The sequence below is a fragment of the Bacillus rossius genome, chromosome 1 (assembly GCF_032445375.1).
Source record: "Bacillus rossius redtenbacheri isolate Brsri chromosome 1, Brsri_v3, whole genome shotgun sequence".
Classification (NCBI taxonomy): Eukaryota; Metazoa; Arthropoda; class Insecta; order Phasmatodea; family Bacillidae; genus Bacillus; species Bacillus rossius.
In genome coordinates this window covers 335,873,156-335,888,171 of record NC_086330.1, presented here as the reverse complement: position 1 = coordinate 335,888,171, position 15,016 = coordinate 335,873,156, and the positions used below count along the sequence as shown (strand labels likewise).

General features: G+C 35.3%; 1 protein-coding gene across 1 annotated transcript in view; it reads right to left on the bottom strand.

Moving 5' to 3' along the window:
• The window catches only part of LOC134528148 (acid sphingomyelinase-like phosphodiesterase 3b), a 270,302-nt gene that overhangs the window by 50,058 nt on the left and 205,228 nt on the right, over nt 1-15,016 (bottom strand). The gene's annotated exons all lie outside the window — the stretch shown is intronic.

Here is a 15,016-nt window from a genome sequence, read left to right as displayed (position 1 = left end):
GTGTTTTGATTTAATTCGGTAGCTGTTGATACGGAATATTATAACACTAGTAATTTACAATTAAATATAAATGATTTTCATGTAATAAACGATTTTACTGTGCATTCAGAAGATCGTGACAAAATATTTTTTTATCGCATTTGTGAATTAACCTTTTTTTTTTCAATCGGATATGTTGCTGCTTTGAAGTGGGGTATTTTTTTTGGAGCATTGACGGCCGCCGTAAAGTCTGACGACGTGCGATCGTCCCGGACAGAGGTGTTTCATCCGACACCGATAGCACCCGAACACGCGGTGTCGATGGACTGATACCACGGCTCGGATGTGGCATTATGGCTCGCGGCCCGCCCGTGGTTCGACGCAATCCCCCCCCCCCCCCCCCCCCGGTTTACAACCTTCACCGCATCATCTTGTTTGTGTGTATGCCCGTGGCAGTGTACGTTACACAAGGCCCCGGCGCGAACGATTATAGTCCAGCAGCCGCGATAGAATCCAGTACTACCAACTGCATCCGTGCGGTGACGGTGCTTTAGCCGAGGGTACTTACTGCACAGAAAAAAAAAATATTTTTTTTTCTGTGCTTTCACAGAAGAATTGTTTGGAAACCAGTTGCCAATAAATAGTTCTGAATACTACTAGAAAGATATTGTAACTTTTTTCAACATATAGCTACAGTTATTTTCGCATATATGAAATATATTTTTTTAAAGTTAATACTGATTATTTCTCACGAAAATTGTAGCATTATTTTATATTTTGAGATAGTTGAATATTCAAAAAATTATTAATTAATGGGCGCAACTAATACTGTAGCGCTATTCTAGGGGGGAGGGGGGTTACAAATAACTGTTAGATACTATTGGTGGTACTGGGACAACATAAATCATAAGTTCCCGGGTAAGTATCCGAAACCAGTATTACTGGGAACACAATTTTTATATAGTGATACAGGTGTTTTCATCTAGATGAACAAATGTTACATTCACAAAATAAATTATAGTGTAGCGTGTGAAAATTCGCCCCGAGCTTACTAAACGTTAATTTGATTTGCAGTTACCTCTCTCACACATTATAAAAACAGACATTCGTCTCTATTGCACCCTATTAAACCCGTCCCATTGGAATTTTTTTTTTTGAAAACCGACCACTTGTGAATCATTTGCATCGTTCCCGCATTACATTCTCTTGTTTTAATAATAACCCATTTTTTTTACGAAGCTGGTGCAAGTGGCATTATTCTCGAACGCAAATAAAAAACCACAGGAGAATATATTACGCCGCACCTGAGAGAATTTCTTGAAAGGATTTTCCCTATTATAGCCAGTCCTCTTTCTAGATTTGGCATAGATATAATAGGCTTAAAATAAATTTCAACGAGAATTTAAAATTAGTCCCTCTAAATTCACACATTCAAGAACCTAATTTATTTTAGTCTTTTTTTTGTTAGAATCTACAATGACCTTAAAATTTCATAAAAAATTAAATAAAGTCAGACTTGTATAGAATACGGAATATAATTTTTGGAATATTGCAGTATTTTGAACCAAACTATTGCCCTTTTATGTGCTGTCTCCAAGATGTTTAGTCATTTCAATTGTTCGGTTATATAATAATGAAAGCATTTATCGTGGATAAAGCCAAGAAATCTCACTCTGATCTTGGTTAAATATAACAGATAATGAGTACCATGGCTTAGCATAATCTTTTCAACCTAAAAGGTTTAGCATGGTTTACAACTATTAAACAAATATGGTGATTTGTCAATTGTAAAAATTAAAATTAAAACATTTTTCTAAATAATAAACTTGTACTTTAAATAATTTCCCTGTTGTGTTGTAAAAAAATTATAATGATCATTAAATCCAAACCCATAGGAAATTTGTGATATAAATATATTCCTTTGAATGTATAATCAGACTAGGTATAAAAATTATATAGTTGTATGGGCTGAAAAATGTGCTGTTGGATTTATTGATAGCTTTATATCAAATTGTAAAAGAATGTTTGGAGCAAGCATATATGTAAGCTATATCAACCATTTCAATCACACGAATTTTAATGGAGTAATTATCTTAGGTTATAACTATAAATTATTGTTTAGTAATTATGTTATGCTGTATATAATAATCATAGCCATAAAGTATTTTATCGTTTAGAATGTACACCATGACCCATGCATTCAACGTTTGCTAAAATCCCTGTAGTAACATATATTGTCCATTCATTGGACGAATAGACTGAAAGGTATAAGAGACATTAGCGACAAATAAATATAAATGAAATACCATATTTTGGAGTATTGATTGAGGTCTTCTCTTAAAAATATTAAAATTATAATATAACACATAATAAAAACCTACATTTTAATTCCTATTTCTATCTTAGCCAAAAATATATGACGTTGCCAAACATGATAAATTGAAGCTGGTTCTTCCTATGTTCTTAATAGATTCTTATCTGCTTCGAAGTACTCAAATATGGTTTATAATGTGAATGGTTTATAGATTTAATTTCGTAGATAAGAAGTTAATAATGGCTGGCCTACTGATAACGGAATACGATATGCCCAAACAGGTTTTACGACTCTTCTGGAAGTTAACAAACCTATGAGTAGAAGGTAACGGCTCACTTGCACGCAACACAAGATTATTTTGGCCAATGCTGAAGAGATTTATCCTCGTAGGGTCTTCCTGGTTTATTGGAAACGTTTATAAAAATAACAAAGTATAAGTATTATGTGTATTATCTGTACCTCAAAGCCAAACGACTCTTATTCTATATTTCATGATTTTTTTTTGTAGCAGATTGTTTTAGAATTTCGATTTCAATCGAGAAATAACATATAAATAAAACAAAAATTCTTTTTAAAGTATCTAGTGAGAGTTGGGCCAGACAGTTGGGAGTCAAGTTATAATGTAGTTTTACTGTGGCTGTTATAAAAAGTCTCCCATTTGGGAGAAATCTCTTTATGCAAGCCAAACGCACACAGAAAAAAACATAATTGTTTGTATATGGCGAAATAAATATTTACTTGCTGTAACAACATATTTTGTTGGTATTACCAAATTTTACGTTTAGAATAATTGATTTTGTAAATTTTTAAGTTTAGTTTACGAAATCCTTTTTTTAGATCTACAAAGTATTTTCTTCTACAAAATATTTTTTTGAATAAACGTTTTATATTTGTTCAGCTATGTAAAAACCAAAATACTTCTTTCGGTGCCGTATCAATAAAATATAAGATTGTTTTACTCTTCTGTAAAGTTTTCCATCTCTAACATTCGTTTCGTTGTGAAGTACAGATATTGGAATTTAAATAATTATCTAATTTTAGCATAAAAGGCTGTTTTACATCTTGGTGTCACAAGTTGTACGTCAGATTTTATCAAAGTGACTAATAAGAACATATAGCCTTTTAAAATGTTGTTTATTTTATGGAAAACACTCAGGCCGCTTTTCCCGAACTCATAATGTACCGCTTACATGTGCAGTGTCAATCAAATAAAAATTTCATGCCCGCACGGTGACTACATCTTGCGTCCGTCACGTGGCTGATTGCAAATTTCTTTTTGCGTTTTTGATTGTAGGCTGCTGGAGAGAAAAGCTAAAATAAGTTAGAGGTTTTTGCATTGACGGTATGAATGGGCGAGATGAACTCATACATTACGAAATGTTCACCTCCAGAAGGGGGAGAGGAGGGTTAGATATGGTAATACGATAAATATACGTATGTCCTATAAATAAACATATCAAATGGACGTTCAGCTATTTGTTACAGAAACTAAACGTAATCAATTACCCGAGAAAACTAATCGGTCACACGGCGAAGTCCACCACATTTTTCTTTTTCACTTGCGGTAATGCCTGGGTTCAACATCTAATCTTGCTGTGGTTCCTCTTAACAAAATATTGTTACGGACAATGTTTCGGAGTGTTTGTTCCTTATACTGAATATTCTACTGCTTATACGGAAATTGCATCGTCACAACGTCGTGAACCTATTTCAGAACTTTCCTTCAGTTCCTCCTCTGCTCACTTTATTCGGTTCACCTCGTGTGTGAACAAAATATCCATCCAAAGGTTGAAGTTCAGCGGATCCCAGCCAGATATTAAAACACTTTCCCAGAAAACTTTTTTTCTGGGTAATCGAATATCGATCATCGAATATCGACTCGGACCCGGCGACCCATCTCCCGAACTATATTCTCCTACGTTAAAGATATAAATTTCAATATTTTTTTTTTCCACGCGAAGCCATTTCTTACCCGATTCAACTCCTGCTTTAATATACGCACTTCTCCCGTCCTCCCGGTGGTGCTAATATTCGCCGGGTGGTAAACTTTGCACGCCTTCTGGGTCGCAGATGTTGCACACTCACACCCCGAGCCGTCCGGTCATCCCGTCGAGCCGATGGCTTAGCGGAGAGTTATGAGACATTTCGCAGGAGAAACCCCAGTGTTCATCGAGGCAGAGTCAGACACCAGTATCATCCCGCTTTTCGTGCAACTCCAGCTATTTCCTTTCCATTGTAAAAGTTGGAGAATAAAGATAGTTTATGTTAGGTCTGTTAACAAAAGAAAAATAAATAATTTTTTTTACATGAATTTCCGACAGGAATATGAATGTCTTTAATCTTAGGTTGGGTGTCACTTCGGCTGAGGATTTGACACCGCTTGAAACTCATTAACTATGAAAGCTACAAGAGTTGAAGTAAATACATCTAAGTAGAGCAGACTTTGCTCGTGGTCGTTCGTTACGTATGACTCACCCGGTTAACATTTGCAGTGATGACGTAATGAGCGTTGGTGGGGAGCGTCGAATTGAAGTCAGTGAGAGCTGTGACTGCGAAAGTAATAAACTGATTAGCGTTATTTAAACTTTAAGTTGCTCGTGAGTAAGCACTGAATGGTGCTAGTTAGGTGATATAACTACAATCAACTTTGGTTTTGGAGCATAAGTGAAAAAAGGTTATGTTGGAGAAAAGAAATAAAAAAAGCGAAATCACCAGAACACAAGCAATTAAAAACGCAGAGAAGTGACGTAGGTATCGAAAGAGGCACAAAGTAGCCGAGAGAAATGAACCAGTGAAGCAAAACCACCGCCCGAACGAGGCGTGCAAATTTGCGCACGAGCTAGCCTCAGCCGCCTGCCTCACGAGAAGCGACGGAGAATAAAGAAAATTGTTTTTTAATGGACGTGGTTCTGCCCTCTAATGATTCTGATTTTGATATGGACTCAGTGGAGCCAGTGGTTGTGAACGATGGGTTGATTTTGTCGCTGTTTGTCGTCGCCAAACTCTCAATTAAGCGCGACGGAAATTCATGAAAGAAACCCCTGGCGGCTGTAGTGCAAATAACAGCCTGCCCAGAATTTTCACGGACACTTTTTGGGGAAACTAATTCTTTAATTCTTGATGTATAAACTTCTTAGCCACAATGGGCGATTTTTGGTAGGGGCAAAACTTATGGGTTCGCGTCACCGACATACTAGTAACGTGTTGCGCCAGACTGGCGACGCGCAGCGGCCTGTTTAGCATACATGTATACGCATATATACACTAACACATTGTATATACACTCGACTGTATCATGTGCGTGTTCGAGTCTTTTTGGATGGGTAAAATCTGGCGAGTTCGCGTCACCGACACGCTGTAGTAGCAGTAAGTGAAGTTAAAATGACCACGCGAAAAATTTAATTTGTGTATACTGTGCATTGCTCAGTGAACACATGACCTAAGTTTGGTATCAATGGTAAGTCATAGCTAGGTAATGGATTTTTATGTAATTTTGACATACCAGTGACATCTTTTGTGACTAAAAAATGATGTAATAATAAATGATATCATGCTGACATCATACTGATATAATACCTAAATAATTTTCTTACGTACATTTGACGTATAATTTATGTCATATTACACATTTTAAAAAAGGTTTTATGTTTTCACTTTTGTCAACAGTCCCTATGACTGGCTATTTTTTATGTGTAACATCTTAGCTCTCGTTATACGACATTTGGTTGAAGTAATTTCGTGAACGCGACGGAAGACTAAGAAACGGAAATGTGTAACAACACGGGACTGCCAAAATTCACAAAGGCAAAGAGAAAGACTAAGTTTTTAGTTAATTTAAAATTAAGGGCAGTATTTTAATAAAATTTCTTGTAAAAAAATGAGGCTAAGAGCAGGTGTTAAGTATTTTTCTCACGTAATTTTTTTCTCGCTTTTATAGGAGCCGTTTCATTATATAGTATAACTTTCACTCTGTAAACCAAATGATTCAATAGTCGACGTATCTGAACCAGCAGCAAATTATTTTGACGGGTGCGGATACTACATGTGATTTGCGTTAAAAAAATTAGTTAAAAACACAATTTGCGTATATTTTTCACGCTCTTCATTATTTCAAGTAGGTAACTCGTTAAATTCAATATGAGAGTTTCGTATTATAAGTCTATTTACAACATGAGAACACATGAATTAGCTCGTTACCGAGGTTAGATGTTACACATCACTGGTGACTACTAAAAGACTCGATCACACACACACACACTCATATAGGTGTATATATATATATATATATATATATATATATATGTGTGTGTGTGTATATATATATATGTGTATATATATAAATATATATATATATATATATATATATATATATGTGTGTGTGTGTGTATATATATATATGTGTATATATATAAATATATATATATATATACATAATTTGTGGAAGGGTGGATTTTTGAATGTGATGATCGTATTAAAAATATAAAAATTTCATTTCAAACATTCTAAAACCACACGAATTAATATTTTTTTTCGCAAGATTGCGTGTTTTTATTTTATTATTCCGACTGTAAATACGAGCGAGCAGCGAATTTTGGATGTGTTCGGAACTGTTCGGGCGTCTGACTTTGTCACGGTTTATATCAAGGCGCTTACACACGATCAGTCTGGTTGCTCATATCGGAACGAATTGTCCGTACTGACAGTTTGGACTGAACTAAAGCCTTCGCCACGCACGATCATGCTCGTGGTTGCTCTTGTTGTTGGATGTATCGATTCATTGTAGAATATGTAGATAAACTTTGGATGTTCCAGTCGCAGTATCAATTTTAGTTATAAAAAAGGAATAAAAAATAGCAAAACAACCAAAGAGTATAAACAAAGATGACTGCCACAACACTCAGTTGATAGACAGATTGTTTGGACTGGCAGTTTGGACTGGCGAGACGCTGTTCCCACACACGGCCGTTTGGACTGAGGCCCACAGTCCGATTTGATCGGATGCCATCAGTTCATCATTCCATCAGTTCCGACTTATCAGTCCATCATCCTTGTTCACACACGACAGTTCAGACATTTCAGCTCCGACTGATCAGTCCAAACTGTCAGTTCGGACTTATCGAGTGTGTGTGAGTGTGTGTGTGTGTGTTGGGGATGGGGGGGGGGGGGGCGCTGAAGGCTTATCGTTCTCGCAGTGTCAAAATCTTCCTCCTCCTCCACTTCTTCCGCTTCACCCCTCTCTAAACCTTTTCCACGAAATCTGTGCCGACTCGGCGAGAGTGTACAGGGACCGGTTATTGCTCACGTAGTGCCGCCTGCGTCGGAAACGATTCAAACGCCACCTTTCCAGCCCGGATATTATTAATGTTCGGATGGCGAGCTTCGTGTTAGCGGCGCGTGGCCTTCGGAACTAATTTTACGATCGCGCTCACTTGTGCGAAATTGCATTCTACAATGTTCATTTTATGATACAGACATTCATTAAAAAAAAAAAAAGACAAAGAGCTTTCAATTAGTACGTACATTTTTATGTGCAACATTTTAGCTCTCAGTTTACTGCTTTTGGCGGTAGTAGTTTCGTGAATGGAACGGAAGTCACGTGTAACGGAAATGTACAACCACGGTGCTGCCATCTGTGACGGATGGCGCGAAACGAAATTCACAAAGCCAAAGGGAAACATTATAATATTAACTGTTTAATGGATTTAAATATGATGGGTAGTATTTAAATAAAATTCCTTGCCGATAATCAGGACCGAAGCCGTTTCATTATACATTTTAACCTTTCACTCTTCAAATCAAATGTTTCGATAGTAGACGTAGCTGCTCCGGCGGCGAATTCTAGCGGCGGGTGCGGAAACTACGAGTGATTCGCGTGAGAATATGTAGCTGGAAACCCAATTTTCATATATTTATCACGATCGCCATTATTTTAAGAATTCTACGTTAAATCTTGTGCCCGAGCTTCGTATTATAGCTAAGTGTATTTTCAACATGCGAACACCTAAATTTTCTATTTATCGAAGTTAGATGTTGCATATCTCTGGCGAGTACTGAAAGATTTATTTGGTAAGTAACTGAATTTGTCTCTTTTTAAAAATTAAAATAAACATTTGAAAGTTTATAAAAAACCTTAATGGAGACAAAGTTCAAATATTTAAAACTACACGTATAATTAAATTCAATTGTTTCAAAACTTTTTCGCTAGTCTACACGCTGTAAAATAATATTTGTACTATTTACAAGGAAAAACCTTGTAAACCCTGTTGCCAACAATATCACTAGTAAAATTACATGGAAAAGTTTTGAAATTGCATATATAAAAATACCTTCCAATTGTACATATGATATCGTTGGCAACAGGGATTCCAAGGCCTAGCCTTGTAAAAGTACAAAATCATTTTTTTAAAGTTGCATAGTTTAAATTATATCCACAGAATTACTTTTCACCCAGTAAATAAATAAATATATACTTAGAAAAAAATAATTTTCAATAATTATTTGTTTAAAAATTTTTTTAGTTGACTTAAATTATTTAAATTTCTTATAAAATTAACGGCCCCACATGTATAAACTATTATTTATTTTCTTTTCAAGCTTCGCACATTACTACATTAAAAGTGTTTTACCTGGTACAATAAAAATCACTAACCAAAGATTTTGTTGTAGAAGCTTGTTGTTTTAAGTAAACAGTAGAGACAAAAAAATCGTGGAATTAAAGACTTCTAGAGTAGTATCTACCAGCAAATCCACATGTTCATTGGTTACTGACTTGTGATGCGTCTCTACCGGGTAGCCACGATTCGATGCCCTTAGATTGATAGTCTCTCAATGGCCTAGAGTCCTACAGATCAACTGCGAGCCAATACAGAATCAGCATAATGGTAGATGTATTTGAATGTCAGCCCGCGGTTATCCGGGCACCTGTTGTCAGTTGCAAATATGGTTGAACGCAATTCCTTTTCTATGATTGTGGTTAATTACCTCCTCGAGTTCAGCCCTGTGTGTACTGTTGTCCCTCAGGCTTTGCACTGCGGAAGGAAATAGGCAACCTCCGCAGAATCACACTTTTATAAGCTTCCACCATCGTGGCGTAGATCATAACTGAGCAGTGTGCACTAATAGGTCTTCAACGCCTGTGCCACCAAAAGTACCATAAAGACTGTTCAAATGTTCTTGCAAGGAATAGCCTTATTGCGAAAAGCAGAACATAGAGACATAAGAAGGCAAATACTTTTGTTTTATTTTTACAACTATCCGCAATGTCTGATTTAAATTATCTGGTGAAGAGAAACAAAGTAAGAATATATATATTAATTTTTAGATTTTTATTTAGTGTCACGTGTGAGAGAAAGAAGTCCATTAGGCAAGGAGTATTCCCGTAAATTATATTTTTCAGGTAAACTCGGCCAAATACACAGAAATTTGTTAACTTTGTTTGATTTTATTGTCATTCATATTTCTTTAACAAAATAGCCATTAAAACCAATAAATTTCGCTTGGAACTTGGCTAAAAAGTGTTGATGTGTCAAATCCTCCGAATCTCGAATTAGAACCCCCGAGTTTACCTCGAATACACCCCTATAATCAGAATCTAGGTGAAAAGTATCACAAATAAAATAATGCAAAATAAACTAACAAATATGACTACGTTGTGGAAAAATTCTGCCCTTTAAATGGCTGTTTCACAAACTAAGTTTCCACAATCAATATAAATTATAATTTCATTATACAATTAAATGTAAACAGTACAATATCTTGCGGAATGGTAACCGGAAATGTACGGGTAAACTTCAAAGGTAATCAGTATTATCATTTTTTAATTTACTATATTTCCTCTAATTTTTTTTTTTAAATCGGTTTCTTCAAATATCGAATCATTCAAATAACAAGTATTTGGTGGTATTTGAGGATTTGAGGATTTGATTAGCTCATTACTTCTAAAAAAGTAAACAAATCTTCAGAGAATGGAATTATTTCATGTTCATTTTAACTAGATAGCATATCACGCTTATAAATCAACACGATCGTGGACATTTGAGATAAACCTATTCGCAGTCAGTTTCCATTTAGTCTTTATACGAGACGGGCAAGCACTAATCAAGACAGAGATACTAAGGAAGGAATCTTTAATAGCCTACAGTGCAAATCCATTCCAGCATTTGCCTGGAGCGTTCACGGGAAAATATGGGGAAACCGAGGTGAATGGATCTACCCTGATTATGATTTTTGTTCAAGGCCAGTCTGTTCTAAAGTTGTAACACATTATCGGTACCAAATGTGCAAGACTTTTTATTAGTGTTTCCATTGTACGGTAAAAATAAACTTTAATAATAGTATAAAATTGGTATCCTTACGTAATTATTGATTTTAATACTAAATAATTAATATTAAACTGTCGATGCTTTGCATGGATTTTTTAAACAGTACCTACAGAGACATCAAGTATAAAGTTTCTTTATTTTGTCTCTTTGTATGTTTGCTCAGGTATTACAATGAAGCTACATTTTCTTAGGAAGTCATTTGGCTAAATTTTACACTAGTCTATATATCATTAAGTAATTATAATCGGGTGAAGAGGTGAAAAAAGTATTACGGAAATAAATCAAATCTCCGATAAAAATATCAAACTGATTTTAGAGATATTAAGAATTAAATATAGACAACAGAAATTCTAAATTATTCCATTTAATTTCCAAGGTTACAATCCATAAGGGTTTAAATGTGTAAGTTCATTTAATGTAAATAAATTGAAATATTCGCATTTACTAGAGTAATAAATAAGAAACGTAGCAAAAATGAAGAGTTTCTATTATTATTAAATGTTTATAAATTTGACCGCTGTGGTGGTAAAAATGGGATAATTTTGTTTTCTAATAAAAACAATTATGTTTCCAAAGCAAATTAAGCACGAGGTAAGTAAATCAGAAAAAAATACATACAGATATTCATAGTCAAACATTTTATATATATTTTTTTTAATTTGTGCATTACAGTGGCGTTAAAATGGAGTGAGGTAAATTCTCACTATATAAATATATATTCAGTATTTAGAAAAATTTGTTTTTATAACAAAGCAAGATAAATACAATAAATACTGAAGGGAATTTAAATCCAATAACAGTAGCCTAGAGTATATTTTCTTCGAAATAGTAGAGTATTGATAAATGAATGTAATGGGTCCAGTTATTTTTAAAATAATGATATATTAGCAGATAATCAAGCTGATGATAAGCTTTTTGGGATGTATAAACAAATTACATTAAAAAATAATTTCTTATAAATTTCTCTAAATTTAATGCTTATGTAACAAATAAATCAACTCTCCAAAGCAAACATCAAGTGGGATGTAAGAATAAGAAACAGAAAAAAAAATCATACAAATAATTTGGTTTAATAGTTTTAAGAAATTTGTTTCTTAAGGGATACAAATTATTTTCATTTAATTATAACAATTCATTCTGAAGATAATCAAGTGGAGGTTAAAATTTCGTGCGTGGATGATAAACTAAACAAACTCACATTTAATTTATAACAGTTTATTAAATTAAACCTCGAAGAGGAGTAAAATTGGGTAATTTGATTCAATATAAAATTAATTTATACCTCCGTACATATTGAAACAAGACGTAAGAAATTTGGCTCAACTTACCAACATAAAAAATCCCTTTAAATATTTTATCGTGCATAATATTTGCATTTTCATTCCTTATAATATGAAGAAGGTGTGTGTTAGATTTTATACACTCATTCAAGTACGAGAAAATAAATTTGGCATTAAATATATACACTGAAAATAGCTGTAAGTTTATCACTTAATTTTTTTTAATTAATACTCTGGTAATGATGAGAACGGAATCAGTTTGATATAGCAAGGGTAGATCTTTCCAATGAATATACGCAATTCACATAGTATGTATTAACAATGAAAATATATTATTGTTTCATACTAACCACTCTGGTGAAAAGAGAAGGGGTTAGAAGTTCGTAAGTTGTTTTTTAAGTCCAAGCATTTTCATGACTCCATTTTTATAAAAGATAAATTTTATATCTGCAATTTACAATCAAAATTATAACACGAGATTTTCACAAAATTTCCGATTTTTTGTCTGAACTAGCTGATGTAACGAAAATAGTATTAATTTCTTACTGCTAACCACGAGTTTGGCTATTCAAAAGTATATAATAAATAATAAGCATTGTAAAAATATGTTAAACAAGTTTACCAATTTCTATGGAATCAGCCTACAAGATTAGTTCCGCTGAGCAGTCGTCTTCTTAAGATAAATGAAAATCATTCCCGAGGTAAGCCAAGGGCTTTCCTCAGTCCAGACAGTCGCTGCACTGTTAGAAATAACAGTAAATTTTCGGACTTTTCAACGAAGAATTTAACTCAAATAAAAATAAGAGTTTCACGTAATTTCCCACTACCGAATCTTCGTAGAAATTACGTCGTATTTAGATCTCAGAGTTGTATGTTTCGCTATAAACAAAGGTAAACATGCACTTGATCAAAATAAGATAGTTCTTTCTGTATGATTAACCAATTTATGAATTTTTCGTCAATATACAAAATATATTATTTTGGATTCGTGTTAAAAGTAAGCAAACTTACGAAGATTGACGTAAATTTACGAAGATCCCTGGATAATTTGCAAAACAGTTTTCTTCGGGAATGTGATGAGAAAATGGTCAACAGTGTGGGGTGTGGAACGCGGATGCAGCCCCGCGGCCCATAGCTACGGCGGAAGGTACCGTGGCAGAAGAGATGATGGCCCGGGGTGGAGAAGGGAGAGGGAGTATTAATCACTGTCGCCCCGGCTGAAAGGGCGAAACGTCCCGCAGACCACCGTCACAACCCGGTGTATAACAGATAGGGGCTCGCCGTGCCGTTATCACTGATGTCGCGAGAGAGAGAGAGAGAGAGAGAGACTCGTAACCGCTAAGTTATTAGCTCCCGAGGACGGCCGCTCTAACCCAGGGTGGAGGGGTTGGGGGTGGGAATAAAAGTGACAATGTGCCGCCAAATCACTCCCCTCACCAACCCTTCCATTAGACCCTTCGCAGTGACCGCTTGGGGTCAAGTGCCCACGGGCGGTAGCGGGCACAGGTGATCAATCAAACACCGTGTTATAGAGAGAGGGAAGCGGCGAATTTGGTCCTTAGCGACGCCTAAAACCGTCCACCCCCCTCCCCAGCAAACCTTTTTTTTGGTTACAGTCGACCAGCAACTCCGATGGGTGTGGGTTTCAGCTACGTTATCCTAACTTACTGGTTTACTATTCCGCTGAGAAATAAGAAAAGCACCGTCAAAATATCACAAGGGTAGCAGCAACTAAGTTTCATGGCAGGGAAACAAAACCAAATATTCTTGCGGACATAACGTCTAAACAATGCTCAATAGATAGCTGTAGAATGCTTTGCGGGAATCCGAATGGCCGACGTTAAGCAACGAGACGAGGCGAAACATGATGGGCCGATGGAGATGTCGATGGCAGAAGAGATGATCCCCCTTGACACCCACCACAATTGTCTGGCGCCAAAGCCAATAGGCGGAGGTTTCTTGTGATAAGCTCCATCAAAAAGACCCCTGGAAAGATGTAAGCCTACAGGCTGATTTTGAATTCGACCGAAAAACTTTGGCTGCAGTTCATGACGACAAATTAAGTTGAAAAAATCTCTACGACTTATGGACTAAGTTGATTCTATAGGCTGGTAAATGTCTTTGAAGTAATAGTTGAGCTAAAATTGTATTGTTATTAATAGAGAAATTGATTTTAATTGAACACTGAGAGTCTGTTTTATGTTTCTTTGAATGGTTTTCTACAACCACCACAAATTTTGTCACTGTCACAAAATTATTTTATGAAAATAATTGAATATAGTAACAAGCCACAGAAGTATATAAAAAATAAAGGAGTTACCGCCCACTATTTCAATGAAATAATTTTGCAAGAGTTACAAAAATCGCGGTGGTTGTAGAACTATTCAAACAAACATAATTGAGACGGTCAGTGTTTAATATAAAGTACTTTCTCTGCTATTTAAAATCCAAATTTTATTCAGCTCTAACTTCAATGACGTATACCATCCGTGGCTAGCACTTTAGACCATACTCATATTTTGTTTTTAACCTATTTTGTAGTGATGAAACTGCAGCCGAAATTTGCCGGTCGAATCCAGACTCAACCTGTACAGAAGTCCACCATCTCCCAGCTGTCAGTCACTTTTCAACTCTGAAAATGTTTTCTGCAATGCATAACTTGAAGTCGTTACACTTTACCACTGCGTTTCCACATGTACAGTCTCTAATACCTGAAGTATTATTGATTTTTTTAATTATTTTAAGTGCCAAAGTTAAGGCGTGCTACCTTTTGTGTATGTTTGTGTCTATATATATATATATATATATATATATACACACACACATATCTGACGAGTCAAAATAACTATTTTATGGTCAAAAAAATCACTGTAGACTAATCGTCAACTGAAATCATGAGGAAAAAAAGAGTAGGTATCCTAAGAAAAATAAACAAAACAAACTCTACACGCGACCGTACACCAAGTCTCCCACTACGAATATTTCAAGCCACACATCGGCCATGATAAATTTCTTCGCACATGATATATCTGACCGCAGCAGTATCCGATACTAACGGTACTTTGGTGCGAGGTCCATTTAGAAAAGAAAAATGTTACGACATCTTTTGTGCTTTTCTATAA